The sequence below is a fragment of the Trachemys scripta genome, chromosome 11 (assembly GCF_013100865.1).
Source record: "Trachemys scripta elegans isolate TJP31775 chromosome 11, CAS_Tse_1.0, whole genome shotgun sequence".
In the NCBI taxonomy this organism is placed as follows: Eukaryota; Metazoa; Chordata; order Testudines; family Emydidae; genus Trachemys; species Trachemys scripta.
The window spans coordinates 26,578,962-26,598,802 of record NC_048308.1 but is presented as its reverse complement, the minus strand read 5'-3'; positions in this window follow the sequence as shown (position 1 = coordinate 26,598,802).

Here is a 19,841-nt window from a genome sequence, read left to right as displayed (position 1 = left end):
CTTTTGTGTGTGTTTGTCGTCTTGGAAATGGGATCAGACTTCAACAACACTAGCAGTGCCAGCTCCAGCCCATCTCTACTAACTTATTTTCCCCAAAAGGATAGTTATTACCATATTTAATACCACCTAAGACATTATCAAACAGGCAGGGGAGGGGGAGTTTCCTTCTAAAAACTCTGTCCAGCTAAAGGGAAGGGGAACAAGGGATGTTGTTCAAATGAAATCCTTACTTAGTACTTTACATTTCAACTGTTTTCCCTTTTGTTTCTTTAATAAAAAGTTAAAATTATGTTTAATGGTGTATTTGCATTGGCACTAACCAGTCTGAGGTCTCTATATACCAAACTCTATTTAACAATGTGTATTCCATCTAAATTGATACAACCGTTCGGAATGATTCTTCTGATTTCCCCAGTTAACTAAGGGTCTCTCTTCACTGCAGATTTAACTCACATTATCTACACTTGAGTTACTCCTCTTGTGTTAGCTTTGCTCAAATGAGAGTGGCCACCCTGTGAAATAGCTTTTGAGTCAACTGGCACTACTCACCTCATGAGTGATACCAAGACTTCTGGGCCATATTCTATGGTTCTTCAAACTACAGTAAACTGCCATTCTATGAATTTTTTCCAAGTGAATTGTGGGAGAACATTCTGCGCACAGGAAGAAACTGTGGGAGGGTATTGGAAGACCAGTGGCACTCAAGAAGAGCTAACCTATGTCCACATTACAGAGTGACTGTGTTAGCAGCTGATGATTTGTGCTAACTTGAGCATTAGCCTATACTCCTGCCAAGCCAGCTAACTTGAGTTAAAAGCACCACCATACTTGAGGTAAGGATCTTTGTATGTGGACTTGAATTAGAGGTGTGCTATACAGTAAGTCCTCCTGTAATCACGAGATGTAGTCTTTGACTTCCTAAAACACTTCCTGCTGGAGACACACAAAGGACAGGGCCGTTGCAAACTGCAGCTACACAGAATAGTAGGAAGTTGTTGCCTCGTTTCTGTTAATCGGAAAGTGTTTATCTTGACACTGCTCTGCATGTCAGTAAGAGACTATGTAGTACTGGAGTGGAAGGCACAGCATGTTGGAAGATGCAGTTAAAGAGGTAACATTGCACAGGCTCTGTAGCAGCCATTTAAACTACAAATAACTTCCCTTCCAGCCCTGTGAAGCAGGGGAAATGTTGGAAATACCTGGAAAAGATTCAAACAGTAATTTGAATTGCACATAAAACCAACTGGGCAAATACACCGGAGCATGAGCAAAAGATTGCCCTGCTCTTAACAGTGGCAGGCACAGAAGCCCTAACTGTATACAATGCATTCCATACAGAGGATGGTGGGAAATGAGAGGAAAGCTTTGCAGAAATAATTAAAATGTTTGAGGATCATTGAGTCCCTAGGGGAAAACAATGTTACTTATGAGAGGTGTATAGATAGAGGATGAGAACATAGAATTAAGGAGATACAAGAGGTGAGTTTGTCGAGACTTCAGACTAAAAAGTCAGTCCTGTGAATAAGGAATATCAAAAGACTCTTATTAAAGACCAAATTGCCCTCGGGTGTGACAATAAAAAAATCCATAAGCGGTTAATCAGGGAGAGAGATCTGACACTAGAAAGGGCAATATGTATATGCCAAGCAGCAAAACAAACAAATAAAAAGCCTAGTAAACGGCACAGGGCACGTGACTGTGCATAGTATAGCTACACCAGCAAGGGGAAAGTTCACAGAAATTAAATTGGCCAAGGAAACAGGGCCGGCTCTGGCTTTTTTGCCGCCCTAGGCAAAAAAGCCACCTGCCGCCGCCCCCCCCACAACGCGGCAGGGAGGGCGCCGAGCAATCCCCGACTGGCCGGAGCACCGGGGGGAGGGCGGCGAGCCCGCCGCGGCTCTGCTCTCCCCGGCGGCCAGAGCGCCGGGAGGAGGGCTGCTCTCCCCGGCAGCCAGAGCGCCGGGGAAAGGCGGAGAGCCCCCGGCGGCCAGAGCGCCGGGAGGAGGGCGGAGAGCCCAGCCGGGGCTCTCCACTCTCCCCGGCGGCCAGAGTGCCGGGAGCAGGGCGGAGAGCCCGCCGCAGCTCTCCGCTATCCCCGGCAGCCAGAGTGCCGAGGGGAGGGCGGAGAGCCCCCGGCGGCCGGAGCGCAGCGAGGAGGGTGGCAAGCCCAGTCGCGGCCCCGCTCTCGGGCAGGAGCGCCCCGCCGTGCCGCCCCCCTCCAGATGCCGCCCCAAGCACATGCTTGGTGAGCTGGTGCCTGGAGCCGGCCCTGCAAGGAAAGAAACATAATACTTAATCCTGCTTGAGTGCAGGGGACTGGACTAGATGACCTCTCGAGATCCCTTCCAGTTCTGTGATTCTATGGAATGCAGGAAATAGTGCCAGCGATGTGGCAACCAGCATGAGTATAAGAACTGTCCAGCATTCAAGCAAATATATAGAAACTGTAATAAATCAAATCATTATGCTAGGAAGTACAGAGAAAGCCAGCAAGTGTAGGTTTTAAGCACAGAAAGAATTCCTCAAGTGCAGAGGAAGAGCTGTGCTTAAACACTAGAATGAAGGAGGCTGAAAACTCAAAAGATTGACCTAAAATGTGCACAAATGGCACCTATATGACATACAAGGTAGACACTGGCGCACAAGTAAATGTAATGGCAGAAATTGAAAGAGCTGTAAGGAAGATATAAAAGTGGAAGAGTCAAAAGTGTGTATGAAAGACTATGATGGAGGAACAATTCCAGTGTAGGAACAGTATACACTGACACTTAGGTACAATAGGAAAACAATAAAACATTTTGTCATGGTGCACATAAGCAAGCTACCTGTCTTCAGCCGACACACAGGTGAGGTTCTTGGTCTTAAGAGACTGTATACTGCAAGAGACAACATAGAACCTGATATGAAATATTAATACCAACAGAAGATGAGTTCCTCCCAGTAACATACAAGATACAGTTAGGAGAATATGCAGAATCTGTAGTACATGCTACCCAAAAAGATCCATGCACCCTAGAAGCTAGAAGAAGAGCTGCTAAACATGACCACGAATGGTATCATTCAGAGAATAGAAGAACGAACAGATTAGGTTCACTCTTTAGTAATTGCAGAGAAAAAAGGAGGGAGAGTATGGCTATGTATAAACCCTAAGGAGCTGAACAAAAACATAAAAACAGAACACTTGCACTTGCCCACAAGAAGTGAACTGTTGCCTGAGATGACAGGAGCCAAATTCTTCAGCAAATGAGATGTGGCTCGATTTTTGGCAGATCCCACTGGGCACTGGGAGCTGTTGGGCAGATACTGCTTCCAGGAATATGTTTGGCTCCAGAAGTATTTCAGCATACAATGATCCAGATTCTAGAGGGTCCAGCAGGCATGAAACTGTACATTGATGACATAATTTTAGGTAGCACTAGCACTGAAAATCAAGAATGATTAAGGAGAGTATTGTTTGCACTGTTGTTGTAGCCGTGTTGCTGCCAGGATATTAGAGAGGCAAGGTGGGTGAGGTAATATCTTTTATTGAACTAACTTCTGTTGGTGAAAGAGAAGAGCTTTCAAGCTACACAGAGCTCTTCTTCAGGTCTCGGAAAGGTATTTAGTGGTGACACTCTGAGTACAAGGTGGAACTGCTCTGACCACACACCCTTAATTGTCACCTACCACTCCACACTGGAATCCATATGGGGAATCATTAAACAATTACAACCCATACCTGATGGGGACCACATCCCAAAATAAATCTTTTTCAAACGACTATTAGTTTGGTTCCTCAAACAACCCCCAACTTCTCCAACCTCATCATCAGATTCAAACTTCCCACAGACCAGGACACCACAGACACCAACTCAAAGTGGTATCAGACCTTCCCAGAAGAGATGCAAAACTTGCAGACATATCTTCACTGCTACAATGATCAACACATATTTCAAGATCCCTGGGTCCTACACATGCCTATCACAACAACATATGGTGACATCTTCTAGTGCATTAATGCCCCAACAACAAAATAAGTAGGTGAAACCAGACAATCACTATGCTCTCGAATGAACTCACACAGCAAACTGATAGAAGACAAAAACATTGTATTGTGAACAGTTTTTGCAAAACAATCACAGTCCTCATCCTTAAAGGAAATCTGGCCAACACCTTCAAAAGACAAACCTCGGAGCTTAAATTCATAACTTTGCTAGACACTAAAAATCATGATCTTGATATAAAATTATTCTGCTTAACTGCCAGGGGGCAAATTTGTCACATACACGTGGAAAATATACAGCACAGCTATTGCTATGTCTTAACTCAGGAAGATCCTTCGAGAGGAAATGTAGCCAAACCCCAAACCTGGAGACAATGGACCTTTCTGTGCCTGCGTCCTGTAGATAGCTAACTGCTTGGTTTGCAAAATAAGCAAGGAGGAGGGGGCAAGTAGATGAACAATAAGGGGTCATAAGAGGGGCAGATACATGTAGCTTGATAATTATGTATGGTAATGATGGCAAACTTTGGCCAATCATAAAGCAATAGATTATCATATTCAACTGCATATAATGCTTTGGTGTAAGTGTTTTCTTTGTTCTTGCTGACTTATGAGCTCAAACCCAATTGCAATTGAAATAAACGGCTCCCCCCTCCCGGGGCTCCTTGCTTGATTAGCTGTGTCCGTCTCTCCTTATTCCTCAGCTGGAACGGACAGAAATTTCTATGACAGGTTTGGCGACCACGAAGGGACTTCTCCAGCTCGGAACCGCTCCGGGGCCCCTCCCTCGAGAAGGACCAGCGCGCACCGAGGAGAGTTTACCTTGGGTTGTATTGTCTTGGGAGTTGGCCCCCGACGGGGACGATAAGGAGGACTCTGAGAGACGGACCACAAGCAATGAGACAGATTGCGTTGGAAGAGGCCTCATCAGGAGATGGGTAAATTGTCTCTGTTTTATGTTATGTGTACACGGGGGTCTTAGACCCGATGGTTTCCTTGGGACAGCCTCGGCGAAATTACTGGGACATCCGTCTGGCAGTTAAACACTTTTAGAGTGCCAGCCCAGTATAAAAACAAGTTTCGGATGACAGGAGATTACCCAGGCAGGAACAGAGGCTGACTGGATAGGCCGGGACATAAAGGAAACAGTCACTGACTCCAGGGCTTTGTTCTCGGTAACACTGCGGATGGTGGAGAACTGAAGCAGGGAATTTAGGAGTCAATTAGACCGGACATGGGAAATTGTCAGGGGAAATTCGATGCCGGCACACTTCTGGGGTGTGTTCTCAGGAATTGGGGAAGACTTCGTCTCAAAACCTTGAGAACCATCCTGGAAGATTTATGACCAGAACGAATGAATTATTTTTATTTGTTTTATAGTGCTGCTCCAATTTGCAAAGATAAAGAGTGCACTCTCATGTTACAACAAACTAAACCTCCTCCTTACCAGCAGTATAGAGTACAGGAAAATGATTATAGGCCTGTTCCCCCACCAGCTGCATCCCCTCAACCCCTTCCCGTTCAAGTAAATCAAGTGGTCCAAGGGACCACCTCTGCACCGGTGTAGGATCTGACTCTAACCCTATCCCAACTGCAAGCCACATTGTATCCTGATCTGCCAATGGCCTATAATACCTGAAGCCACGTTCACAGGTGAAGACAGCCCGACTCCTCAACCGGCTCATGGAGTTAGTCTCCCAAGTGTGTTCCTGGAGACGTCAATTTCAAGCTCATTAAACAAGAAGGACAGGACTCTCCAGCACTCCAATTGCCCTTAAGACAGTACCCTGTTCCTACCGGAGAGGGTCAGGTTGTTGACCGCTATGTCCACACGTCCTTCTCTATCAGTGACCTATTGAATTGGAAGATTACCACCCCAAAGGTCAGGGATGACCCAGAATCTGTACATAGGACATTGAAAGAAAGGAAACAAGCGCTCAGTCGAGCTCAGAAGTCTATAGGTGATTTACCCCCACTGCCACCGGGACGGAATGCCCTGACACCAGGAGATGTAACTGGGGGTGATCCTAACTGAGATTACAACAATGCTGGAGAACAATATAAGGTAACCTCTTTAAAGACTGTAATTTTAGACGGAATTAAGAAGGCTGGGCAGAGGACTACTAATTGGAGTAAAGTAACTTCTGTCCATCAAAGCCCAGATGAACACCCCTCAGACTCCTCCACTGTCACTGAACAGGCATGGATGCCAGAGCATGAAAGAGTTCAATGATTTAAAGCTTATTTTGACATCCGCTATAGTGCTGTAATTTTTTGACCCACTGAAAGACAAACTCTCCACAGATGCATCAAAAGGAGGGCTGGGAGCAGTACCATTATAGTGTCCTGGAATTGACTGGCTGCCAGTTTCATATGCATCCAGGGCTATGACAGCTGCAGAGATGATGTACGCACAAAATGAAAAAGGCACGAGATCTGGCAAATGGATGTACAAGACTTCACAACTTTCTCTATGGTCATAGCTTTAAAGCAGAAACGGATTGATTGCAAAACCCAAAAAGGGACTTGGAGAAGCACCACCAAGGATACAGTGACTACTTTTGAAAATACAGAAGAATGTTGTGACCCTGGAGTTCCAACCTGGCTATCACTAAGTAATGACACACTCTCAAGAGTATATGAGCATATGCTCAGCCTGACAATACACAGCCTGAATGAGCAGCAAATGTACATGTGAATATGATAAAAATGTCATGTGCTATATTTCTAGGCATATGGGATGAATTGGAGACAGAGCTGAAAAGGAAATGCTGCAAGCAGTGATACGTGTGATAAATAAAGAAAGGGAAAAAACCGAACACTTCCCACCTGCATATTCCCACTTTAAAAAAAAAAAAAAGTTTCGGTAACCTCCAGAATACTGTTGAAGGGAACGTAGATCAGTGTTCTTATAGTAATGAGAGAGAAAATAGTGGAATGAAAACATGAAGGGCACTTGGGAATGACCAAACAAAAAGGAGAGCTAGAGAGGTTGTCTTCTGGCCACAGCTGAATAATGACATTGAAGAAATGGTGAGCAGGTATGAAACATGTCAGAAGTACAGAGATTCCCAACTCTGATTCTGTGACTGACCATGACACAGAATAGTCTCTCTTCCATACAAGGATTTATATAAAGATGGTTTGCAGTACAGTAGATTGGGAAGATAGCTTCAGCCCTCATCAAGATATGCTAATGTTGAGTTAGAGAGACCTGCAGAGTTGTTAAATCAGTTATTGTATTTGTAATAGTTTGTTAGATTCACGTAATAGTGTTTTAGTTCAGTAAATACATTTAGAAAGGGATCTAAAAAAGGGAAGATGTGCTAGAGAGCAAGTCCTCCAGAAAATGTAGAGAGGCCACACTTCTTGTATACTCTAGATGCAGTCTCTGGTTTCCTATGACACATCCTGCTGAGGACAGAAACAAAGATGCCCAGAACAGCCGGTAGCGCTCAGGCAAAAGACACTCGGGGGACCCCGAGTGCGAGTGGCTGCAGCAAAACTAACAACTCCCCTGATCTGCGGGGGCACAGAGGCGGCAGCGGCATCCGAGTGCTCAGCCGCCTCCTCCCCGGGCTCCAACTTTCCCAGCTCCCGCTGCTCTCCACCGCGGCGGAGGCTGAAGCAACTTCCCCAGCGTAGCAGCAGCCGGAGCCCCGGGGGGCAGGAGGGAGGAAGGGGAATGCAGGGTGCTCAGGGGAGGGGAGGAGTTGGGACAGGGACTTTGGGGAAGGGGTTGGAATGGGAGCGGGGAAGGGGCAGAGTTGGGGCGGGGGTGAGGAAGGGGCGGAGTTGGAGCGGGAGCGGGGCCTGCGTGGAGTGTCCTCTTTTTTTAGTGTTGAAATATGGTAAACCTAAAAAATATCAAGAATAGCAAGAGTCAGAGCAACATGGAGTATCTGAATGAAAGATATGAAACAAGACAAAAAGAAATATAGTTAAGTATTACAATATTCTTGTAAATGACATGTAACTGTCTCAAGAGTTCAATAATTCATTAAGAACTGACTGAGTCTTTGATCAGAACTAATGCAAACCCTAGAGAGACATTCTACAAGCGTTATAGGCATTTTGAACTACAGGCCTATTTTAAATGAGTTAACTTAGAAGTGCTAGCATTTGAAACAACTGTCATTTTCTGGTGACACACATATTCAGAGTCTTCTATTTAGGTGTAAAATAAGTGAAACACAAGTCAAGTGAAACATAAGTCACGGAGGTAACTGCTTTAAACAGTTCATTAAAAAAAAAGACTAAAAGACTAAAAATTGAAAACTAAATAATGATTAGACTTGGAACAAAAGTGCTATACCTTTCTAAAACATGGATCATTCTTACATAGTTTTTACAGAGCATGTTCAGCAAAATCATTTTGCTCACTGCTTTGTTTAACTTAGGGTGACCAGATGTCCCGATTTTATAGGGACAGTCCCGATTTTTGGGTCTTTTTCTTATATAGGCTCCTATTACCCCCCACCCCCGTCCCAATTTTTCACACTTGCTGTCTGGTCACCCTAGTTTAACTTACTATTGAAATCAAACCAAAATAATTGCTTTCTTCACACTTAGCTCACAATAATTGGCGATATCTCAGGTAACGCTACATCCTCCATTAAAGGAACAGGAGGTCATGTGGTCAAAGAACATGACAACAAGTCAGGATACTTAGGTTAGCATAGCAGCTGTATTAGGGGTATCTGAAAGGTTGAAGTGATACCACACATCTGAAGGCAGAATGTGACCAAAATGATTTGTTATAGACCAACTTTAGTAACAGTTGAGTCCATTTTTTAAAAACACATAAAAATACATAGGCCCATAAACCTAAAATTAACTGAAGAACATGGTTTTTCAATTAAATTATCCAGTAATGTAAGCAATATAGGCACATCAGAACAGATTAGTTTTAGAAACTGTAATCAGATTGATCATACTGACCTGCAGTATTTTTATACATCTTTGCAAGAGAAGTGATTGTATAAACCCAGTGAAAAATTAGATTATTCAATGTAAAATAAACAGTCCCTGACTACAATAAGAAATCATTTTACAGTCAAATACTAATCAAACCAAACAATCAAGGAGAAATGGCCTGAAGTATGTGTCTCTCATGTAACATTATTAAAGTTGCTAATTTGAGAACCTAGTAGAACAGAATATCAAATACACCGGATTATTAGGCATATACAAACAAACTCTACTCCGAGATAAGTGGTGAAAAGAGCAAAACTGTCATCATAGCAGTAGTACATTTAAAAAACTAGCAACTGTTTGATTGAACCAAAACCACCTGGAAAGCTTATGTAACTAAGGAGGCAGCTTATTAATTTTCAGCAACAATTAGATTGTTCTCTTTTCCTCTTGTTTTTAATTTTTCTCACTTTCTCTTTCTTTTTGAAGGTGCAAACAAGCCACACTGTTCGCTATACAACACCAGAGGTTTACACTCTCTGTGGCAATCCAGTGCCTGAGCACCAAACCATGCAAAGTTCCTGGGGTTGCTGAAAACTCTCATTAAACCCTACAGGAACTGATTAAAGATATGGGATTATCAAACAATTTGCATTTAGAGGCAAGTTAGTCACAGCCCTAGGAGCTGTTTCTTTTTCTAGTTATGGGGCTTGAATTTTGGTTCTTTTTGGAGGGGAACTGGTTATTTATTGTTTTTATTATGCTCAAGGGTGCTGACAAATGCCAAGCCCTAGACTTCTCCATGTCCCAGTGCTACAGTGCAGGAGACTGCCCCTCATATAGGGCCGGCTCCAGGCACCAGCTTATCAAGCAGGTGCTTGGGGCGGCCACTTCGGAGAGGGGCGGCACGTCCAGCTGTTCGGCGGCAATTCGGCAGATGGTCCCTCACTCCTGCTTGGAGCGAAGGACCTCCCGCCGAATTGCCGCCGCAGATCGCGATCGCGGCTTTTTTGTTTGTTTGTTTTTTGTTTGGGGCGGCCAAAACCCTGGAGCCGGCCCTGCCCCCACAATATGGATACCATGTGAAATATCAATGATTCCCTAACTGTTGCCTTCTTCCCACCCTAGGATGCAAATCATAGAATATCAGGAGTGGAAGGGACCTTTGGAGATCATCTAGTCCAACCCCCCTGCTCAAATCAGGACCATCCCCAGACAGATTTTTGCCCCAGATCCCTAAATGGCCCCCTCAAGGATTAAACTCACAACCCTGGGTTTAGCAGGCCAATGCTCAAACCACTGAGCTATCCCTCCCCCCCAAATGAGGAGAAAAGAAACAATTGGGTGTAACATTACTCCATATTTCTGGAAAGACCCCAAGATGTATGACAATACAGACCAATACTTGGCAAACTTCCTTACATGGCTCTGCCAATGAAACTCCATTCTAACCTGCAATAATACAGCTAATGTAGGCCTGGGCCTCTCTTGAACAGAGATACCCCAGCCATCAAGTTAGTTGTGCTAAATTATATGGTGTCTTAACAGTACGGCTATTAGTCAGCTAGGGTAGGGATGCAGTTGAGACCACAAAATTTATTTCTCCCCTGACTATAGATGGATATAAATCCCACAAAAGACTGATTCTTTTTCTTTGATGAACAATCAATGTTTTAGAGTTAAAATACAGATACCCGTAGTAAATAGAGCTTTGTTATCTTGTCAATTATTTTCTCTGTTGCAGCTAAGCAAGATCAGGTTTCCCAATAGCATATTTATAGGAGATTTGCACAGAGGGCAGAAAAGAGTGGAAGAAAAAAATAGTAATAGAAACATTTAAATTGGAATTTAATTTCCACTGTTATTTAATTGGCACAGCTACTACTTTTCTAGTTTTAGATTCTCTGTTGGTAAATGCAATTTTGCTCTAGAAGAAAATCTATACACTACGCAGAGTAAAAAAAAAAAAAAAAAATCACACCTGTCCTGGGCTTTGGACTCATTAACAAAGAAAGATAGCTCAAACTTTCTGTCTGAGTTCGGCAGCTCTTGGAATTTCTGCCTCAGTACTGCTCAGGCCACATCCAACATTTCCTCTGTTGTCACTCCAACCTCCCCTAGATTTGGGAGTGATAAGGCGCATTAGTTCCAGGGCCACCCAGAGGGCCTGGGGCAAAGCAATTTCGGGGGCCCCTTCAATAAAAATAGTTGCAATACTATAGAATACGATATTCTCGTGGGGGCCCCTGCGGGGCCCGGGGCCTGGGGCAAATTGCCCCACTTGCCCCCCTCCCCGGCAGCCCTGATTAGTTCACATTAATGTAGTTCTCTTCAAACAAATCTACATTTATGCGAAGTAGGAACCTTGCCCACATGGGGAATTACAGAGCAGCACTTCAGTGTGCACTGTTTTTCACATTGCTGTAGTCCAAACTGTGGGGCAGTGTAGACAAGCCCTAAGGTGTTTTTCAGCACAAGGAAAGTAGAGAACAGAGAGAATGTCACTTGTTGGAACTATGAGAGAGAAAACAAAATGGAACCTTGTACAGTAGCTGTGGTTCTATCTAGGGCTGTCAAGCAATTAAAAATTAATCATGATTAATTACATGATTAAAAAAATTAATCACACAATTAATCACGCTGTTAATAACAGAATACCATTTATTTAAATATTTGTGGATGTTTTCTACATTTTCAAATATATTGATTTCAATTTCAACACAGAATACAAAGTATACGGTGCTCACTTTATATTTATTTTTATTATAAATATTAGCACTGTAAAAAATAAAAGAAATAGTATTTTTCAATTCACCTAATACACGTATCGTAGTGCAATCTCTTAATCATGAAAGTTGAACTTACAAATGTAGAATTGTGTACAAAAAATCTGCGTTCAAAAATAATTGTTTTTGAGTACAGTTATGTAACAATCTATATTTGTAAGTTGCACTTTCATGATAAAGAGATTGCACTACAGAACTTGTATGAGGTGAATTGAAAAATACTATTTTGTTCATTTTTACAGTGAAAATATTTATAATAAAAATAATATAGTGAGCACTGTACATTTTGTATTCTGTGTTGTAATTGAAATTAATATATTTGAAAATGTAGAAAAACAGCCAAAAATATTTAAATAAATTGCAATTGGTATGCTATTGTTTAATAGTGCGATTAATCACGATTAATTTTTTTAATCACAATTAATTTTTTTGAGTTAATCGCGTGAGTTAACTGTGATTAATCAACAGCCCTAGTTCTGTCTGATACATTTAAATTAGAAAGTTTGCTAAGAGGTTACACTAGTACTATGTTGTATTCATAGTTAATTTACAATAGTACAAACAAATGGATTTGAGGAGAGTACAAAAAAAACAAAAATACCTATATTGTGAACTGTGGTTAGAAGTAAATGAATTTGGGAGCCAGCATAGGAAAATGACTGCCTGCATCTGGAACTCCTGCTTGGACCCACTAAAATCCACTGCTCTACTAAGGCCACAGGTTTTGTCTCTCGGTGGTTCGTCTTGCTTTTTAACATCTTAGTAGCAGGTGGAACTGGTTGTGAACCCTCACAAATCGCAAAGAAGCAGAAGCTCTCTGACAGCCTTGTAAAAGGCAGCATGGCATCACTTGTGGAGTAGGCCCCATTAAGCCTGGATCACATCTATAAAATGTGAATACCATATCTGAAGAGCAGATCCTGTGTAGGAAAACATCAGAGGTTCTCTCTGAAATTAAAGCCATGACTGCAGCACACAGAGTTAGTTTGCAGGGCTATCCTCCAGGATCAGGCAGGCTAAACTAGAATCTCTTATTTTAGAAGACAATACAGGCCCTGTTAAGAATATTACAGGCCAGCAACATAATCTGATCCAAAAGCTACACGATCAGATCACCGATTCTGAGGGCTGAATGAAATAATGATGAAATAATCTGACAGTACCTGGTTCTCTGAGGAAGTGTAAAAAGGCAGGCCAGTAGAATTTTTAGGTAACACCCTACTTGAGATCCTTTCCTTCAACCCTGGTACAGAGCTTGACATGTAGAGAACCCATCACTCTCTGGCCTACAGCTAATGCCAACCCCAATAAAATGTGAAAGAATCCAGCCTTAAAAAGTGCCCAAGAAAATGGAATTCTGACCTAGAATGAGCATAGACTAAGAATACTTCCTGACAACATTCCGGATGTAGTTGAAAAAGGGGCCCTGTTCAATATGGCAAGGAAACTGCTTAAGGAGAAATGACTGACCCATTTTATAGCCTTCCCAGCTATTTTTAAGATCAAGTAGGATGGCCAGCTCCTTAACATCTTCAAACTGGAAAAGCATGAAACTACATTGCTTCCATACACTAAAACATGTAACCATACATTGCCAGGGGATTTACCATTGCTATTCAACAGTTGTGTTGCCAGGTTGTCATCAACAGAGAAAGCAAACAAGAGAAGCACCTGCCTCAGCTCTGCATGTCCACTCACCCATATCTATTATATTGCCTGTATGCAAAGCCAGACAGAACCATGAGACACCCACAGACTCAAATAAACACACCACATCCTGCTGAACAAGAACTTGGACCAGAGGGGACAGTATATATATCCTATCCTTTTACTGGGACAGTTTGCTTAAACTATACATAGTAGGGCTGGTCAGCTATCAGTCCAGATCTCCCCAGCTCCATTTCTAATAATGGTGATTGGGTTTTGTTTTGTTGGTTTTGTGGTTTGGGAAAAGGGGGCAGGGTTGCTGTCTCATTACCTTATTCAGTGTCTTTAAGAGCAGCATACCAGTGATGTATTTAATTTAAATTGTGGATGGTAATATCAAGTGAAATACTCAGTGACAAGGGCAATATTTCAGTTTTTAGGGGACCATCCATAAAAAGGCCATACAGTGGGATTTTGGACCCACTTGTCTATAGGGGGTGGTGGAGTTGTTTGTTCTTGTTTCCCACCTTCCACCCCCTCATTTTTTCTTGTAGATCCCTAATCACATATTGGTTTTGTAGGATGTAAAGTTGTATATATTTGAGCCCAGAAACCCTACATAACATCCCTGTACTCAGGGATGTTCACCCCCCTTTGTAATGCAGGGGGTTGGGAATATTTGTTTATTATGCATTCGACATGGGGCAGAGGATATGCATTCATTTGGGCTGTCCCTCTCTAGACTCCTGATTTTTTTTTCTCCCACTCTGACTCAAAAACAGTGCTCTCTCATACCTTTGTGTTCTCTTACTGCCCCCTTGTCCTACCTCTTCTCAACTCTCTCTCACCCACTTAGCACTTAACCCCTTGACACACTGTTTTCTCTTCTCCATCTAAACACCTTATGAGCTCCCCTAATACCCTTCATCCTGGATTTGTCACCTTACCCAGACCTCTGGTTTTTGGTGGCCACAGCATAAGGTCCGTGTTGGGATGCTTCTCCCTGTGAGTACCTGTGGCTAACCTGCTAATGTATGTTCCTTGGAACACAAAGGGAATTGGTAACCTTATACAAAAAGAAAAAAAAGTCTCACTTCAGAAAGTTGAAAGCTGATATAATATTCCTCCAGGAAACCCATCTCATTGAGTCTCAGGCTGAAAAGCTTTAAAAGGCTCCATTAGCAAAGGCGTTTTTAGTAATTTCTCAGCCAAATCTAGATGGGTGTCAATCCTGTTCAATAAAAAGACAAATCCTATCAACTACTATAAAGACATGGAGGAAAGATTCTTAATTGTTAAAGTTTTTATCTCCAATGTTACATACACTCTTGTTAACCTCTATGCCCCCAACAATGATTCCCTCCTTGTTCAATCAAGAATTTTTTAGATTAATTGACTCCTTCCTAGAAAATCTGATTATAATGGAGGTATTCAACAAAGCTTGGACAGATCAAGCAGACTCCAGTGTTCCCAATCCTCCACTAGGCGCAGACCATTACTGGCAAGATGGAGGAATGGGATATACGGAGGCTGCAGCATCCTACAGGTGGAGACGGTCCCTTTTTCCTACCCCTTCATTCCACATATTCACAGATCAATTATTTTTTGGTATCGGATGGCTTGATGAGCTCCATTATTAAGAGTGAAATAAAAGCTATTATGATATCTGATCATGCACCTGTGGTGTTGCAGATCTAACTTCCTTCAAAAATCTAGGGGCTACCAAAAGATGGAGGGTAATTTAACTACTAGAAATAATTTTAAAAGTTTGTGGAGGAAGAAATATTGTTTTTCTTTAAGACAAATGAGAACCCCCTCCTGAGTGATCTTGCAGGACATTTTCAAGGCATATTTAAGGAGTAGGATAATTGCTCCTCTTTCCACACCGCTCTCCCCTACCCCCCAAAAAAGCCAGCCAGGCTGATCAGGTGAATTTAATGGAAATACTCAAGGAGGCAGACCTCAGCTATGCTGGTTTCCCCTCTTTGGATAAACTTCGAGAGATGACAAAGCTCAAAGATTAAATTAATTATTTAAAATTCAACCTAAGCTGAAGAAGTTGTTAAACTGAATCATGCATAGTGGGAACCCAGCAAGATAGCTGGGAAACTATAAGCACATAGACTTAGGCTATGTCTACACTTGAACTGAGAATCACATCCCCAGCTCTGAGCAGACATACTCACACTAGTTTGATGAAAGCTCACATGCTAAGAATAGTAGTGTAGCTGTGTTAGCATGGGCAGTGGCAAGCAGTGGCATGGGCTAGCTGCCATAAATACATACCCACAGGGACTAGGCAGCTTTGTACTAGGGATGGGTAGCCCGTGCTGCCATTGCCCATACTGCCACCGCTACATTTCTATTTTTAGCATGCTAGTTTGATGAGAGCTAGTGCAAGTATGTCTGCTCAAGCTGGGAATCCCTTCCAGCCCCAAGTGTAGACATAACCTTAGATTAAATTCACTAAAAGCTATAATCCCCTCAATTCACTCTAGTCAGAGCCAGATACTGATCAAAAAGTATTAATTAATAATTCTCTAAATTCTACCAATGCTTATATTTAGAGAAAGACCCTCCCCCCACACACCCCTGATGATCAATTACTTGAGGTATACACCCAAAAATCTTCAACTCCCACAACTAACAGATGAACAACAAACTTGGCTTGATTCCCCATTATATACCTCTGAAATTATGGCTGCTGTAGGTGACATGAAATGAGGTAATGCCATGGGCCTAGATGGCTTTCCAGCAGAATTTTATGCCCAGTCCAAAGACACCCTGACTCCCAGACTGACCAAAGTACACTCTGAGGCTTTTGGTAGAGGTACTTTGCACTCTTCAGTGAATGAAGCCCTAATCTCAATCATAGTTAAGCCTGACAGAGATGGCCAAGAACATGCTAGTTATTGACAACTATCTTTAATCAACTCTGATATCAGTATTGTCTAAAATCCTAGCTCGATTGTTAGAAAAAGTAATGAGGACATAATACGTCCATACCAGGTGGGTTTATACCTGGGTCAGAAAACACATGTCGACTTATCAATGTGCTGCCCTACTATTAAAACCTCTCAAAATGGATGGCTATTTTGTCATTGGACATGGTTGAATTTTGGTCCCTTCTTCATTTCCTGGGTTAGACTTTTGTATTCCAATCCTAGCTCCCATGTTAAAATTATTAGTTACATCTCCCCTCCTTTCAATCTCTACCATGGTACTCATCCTATTTGATTTGGCCTGAGAGCCACTGGCAATACAAATTAGAGCACACCAGGGGATCCAGGGTGTAAAAATAGCATCCCAGAGGAAAAAATATGCTTATGGGATGATATACTTGTATTCATCACCAGTGCCCTTCAGATCATCCCAACATATTAGATGCTATTGAATTGTCTGGGAAAATCTCAGGGTACAAAATAATTGGCACATGTTGGAGGCTCTCAGTATCTCATGGGGGTGCATAGTGTCACAGTCTTAGTATTACTGTTTGTTGGCAGCAAATGGAAGTCATCTTCCCGAGGAATATAAGAGCAAGTCAAAATTAATTCTAATCCCATTATGCACAGATAGTTTTGGATTTACATTGATAGCAGGCCCTCACTGTATCCCTCTGGGGCAGAGTTAATGTATTAAAGATTAATGTCCTCCCAATACCTGTATTTGTCCTTAGCTCCCTGCCACCCCTTCGGGTTTTTTTCAGAACATCTTTAAGACCTTCTTGTGAAGTGTGGGCAACGAGTCTTGATGATTCTTTGAAAGAAGTGCAGTTTCCAATTAAATCAGGAGACTTTTGCCTGTCCAACCTCAGGCTTTACTATATAATCCTCAACCTTGAGGCAAGCAACATAATGGCTGACCCCCTGACACTCCAGCTCTCCACCCTGGCTGTATATGCACATCGCACCAGAATCAGTGCTAACCTCAGATTTCTATTCTTTCCCTAAGGAGAAATCTGTTACAATTTTGGCTACCAGGAAAGCCTGATGTGTGGTTGCTTCTGAGTTTAAATGTCATCCCTTATTGCATCTGCAGACTTTAATTTGGGATAATGCCAAAATTCCAATTCACACAGACCCGCTCTATTGCCTGATTGGATTAAAAAAGGGATTTTGAGCATACACCACATAATTGTATGCCTTAGGCAGAAATTCTCACTAGATCCAAAGAGATGGCAATATCTTCAGCTTAAACATGCTCTGCAACACCAATTTGGTCTCGATGCCTTAGCAGCACTGGGCCCGCCGGGGCTTTCTGAAAAAGTTACAGTGTCTAGTAGGCCATTTTCTGGTCTGTATTCAAACCTAATCAGGCACATTGGCAATCATCAGTGACAGTGTCAGAAAGAATTGGGAACATGAGCTGTCAGTTCCCCTTACCAACATTCAGTGGAGTCAGATTTGTTCCAACATACAACATTGCTAGATAGATTTAGGGTTAAGATGGATCCAAAAGAAGAGTTTTTGGAGGATGCATTAGACTCCAGGGAGAGACTTTTCAGGTCTGGAGCAGCCAAGTCTGGCAAATTCTGGTGCTGCAATGCAGCAAGTGCTAACTCATACCATATGCTTTGGGATTGCCCTGTGATCAGTCCTTTCTGGACAGAGGTAAACATTCAGGCCAATGTCTAGGCCTAACTAGTCTGTTTTGGAAACTGAAATCCTTTGAAAAACTATGCTTGGGTAGAGTGCCAATCATAACCAAACATCTAATTCTCCAATGGTGGAAATCCCAATTCTTATCAAGGAATGGTGCTCTGACTTGAGAAGCCTGGAGGCAATGGAACAAATAATGTTTTGCAACAGAAACAACGAAGATTGGTTTATAGATATATGTCCCCACTTGGGGAATTATTGGAATAGTCAGTTATATTCTCCATTGGATAATCTTTTTGGTTGTGCCCACCCAGGAAATTAGACCCCCTCCATCCCTTCAACTGTCCCCCTTGTTCTCTCCCTCCCCCATCATGTCCCTCCTATCCTCTTTTACTTACCTTTCACACTTTTCTTTGGTTCTCTTTTTACTCCTAACATGCCTTTTTTCCTTTTACATCTTTCTTTTTTTGAAAAGGAATAATTCTGGAGCTTATTTTATTATCTTCCTTTACAAAGAACCCCAAACTTGGGCTGAATAACAAAATGAGCATTATGATATAATTGTGCTGGCAAATCTTTTTAACCAGTCAAAAATTATCTTTGTTTTATTATTCTTTGCCCTTCATATTGAAGAAGGTTGGTCTTACCTATCGTGTTGTGAAATCTAATATTGGCTCTCTGCTCCAGGTTAGATAACTTTCTTCTCTGTTATTTATGTTAGTTGTGTTAAAACTAACAAGAGAATATATATATAATTTTTTTTAAAAAATCCTTATTATATTGTTTACCAATGTGTGTTCTAGTAAAGGAAAATGCAGCTACTGGGCCTCCATGAAGCTAGCCAGCAACATTATCAGAGCATGTTCATGGGGAAATTGTATTAGCTACAAAATAGTTAGCATTTTAGCCTCTCTAAGAAACAGAATGTTGTTTTACTTTTAGAGTCTCAAATCTTAAAGCATGATTACAGCACCTCCGTGTGTACTCAAGCATGAACACTTCACTAGCAATTAACTCATATTAACGAGAGAGTGAATGTTGCCGAGGACATTACAGACATTTTGCCTTTATTTTGGAATTTATAACATTTTCTCTCCTCCTCCCCCGCACTCTCCCCCTCCCACCCCAAAAAAATTACCTACTATCCTCTCAAAAACTGGCAGATGGAACTCAATTTCAGATCTCATTTAAAGGAAGGCAGCTGCCAGCACCACACTGGTTTCCCAGTAATGTGCAGTGGCATCAGCATCTGGTATAAGCTTCAATTTCAGTCTGGGCAATGGGAATCCTCAGTCACTGGAAGTGACTAAAATCTTGAGATAATTTATTATGTCATCTCAGGACACACAATACAGCGAGCACAGGAAATGGGGAACAAGCTAAATATAAAGTGAGAACCTGTCATAGAAAGTGAGAGGGACAGAGGACATAAAGTGACTTAATGGTGTAGCAAACAAAACTATCATCTGACAAACTCCACCTAAAGGACTAACCAATGGGTGACAGTGTAGAGGGACTACGTGGGACTAGATTCACAAACACTGAGTGTTGCACCTCCTAACTTTTTGTCACCCTGCTGCGTAGTGGAATTCACAGCTTTAAGCTAGGTGCCCAGGCTCCCCCTACAAATCATGGGGCGAGTGAGGTGCCTAAGAAAGGGATTCCCAGGAGCCAGCAAGCTGAGCAGGGAGCCATCTAGTTATATCCAGGAGTAACATGCAGAGGAAAGGGGTGAGGATGAGGGACCAGATCCACAAAGATACTCCTAACTCCTACTGATCTGCGCCTTTGACACCTGAACAACAAGCCAAAGGCAGATGCAGATGCCTATTTCAACTCAGGATTCTCAACCAGAAACCCTCTCCTGGAGTTAGGCACCTAAACCCAGTCAGTCCTTTCTCACCAAGAACCAGC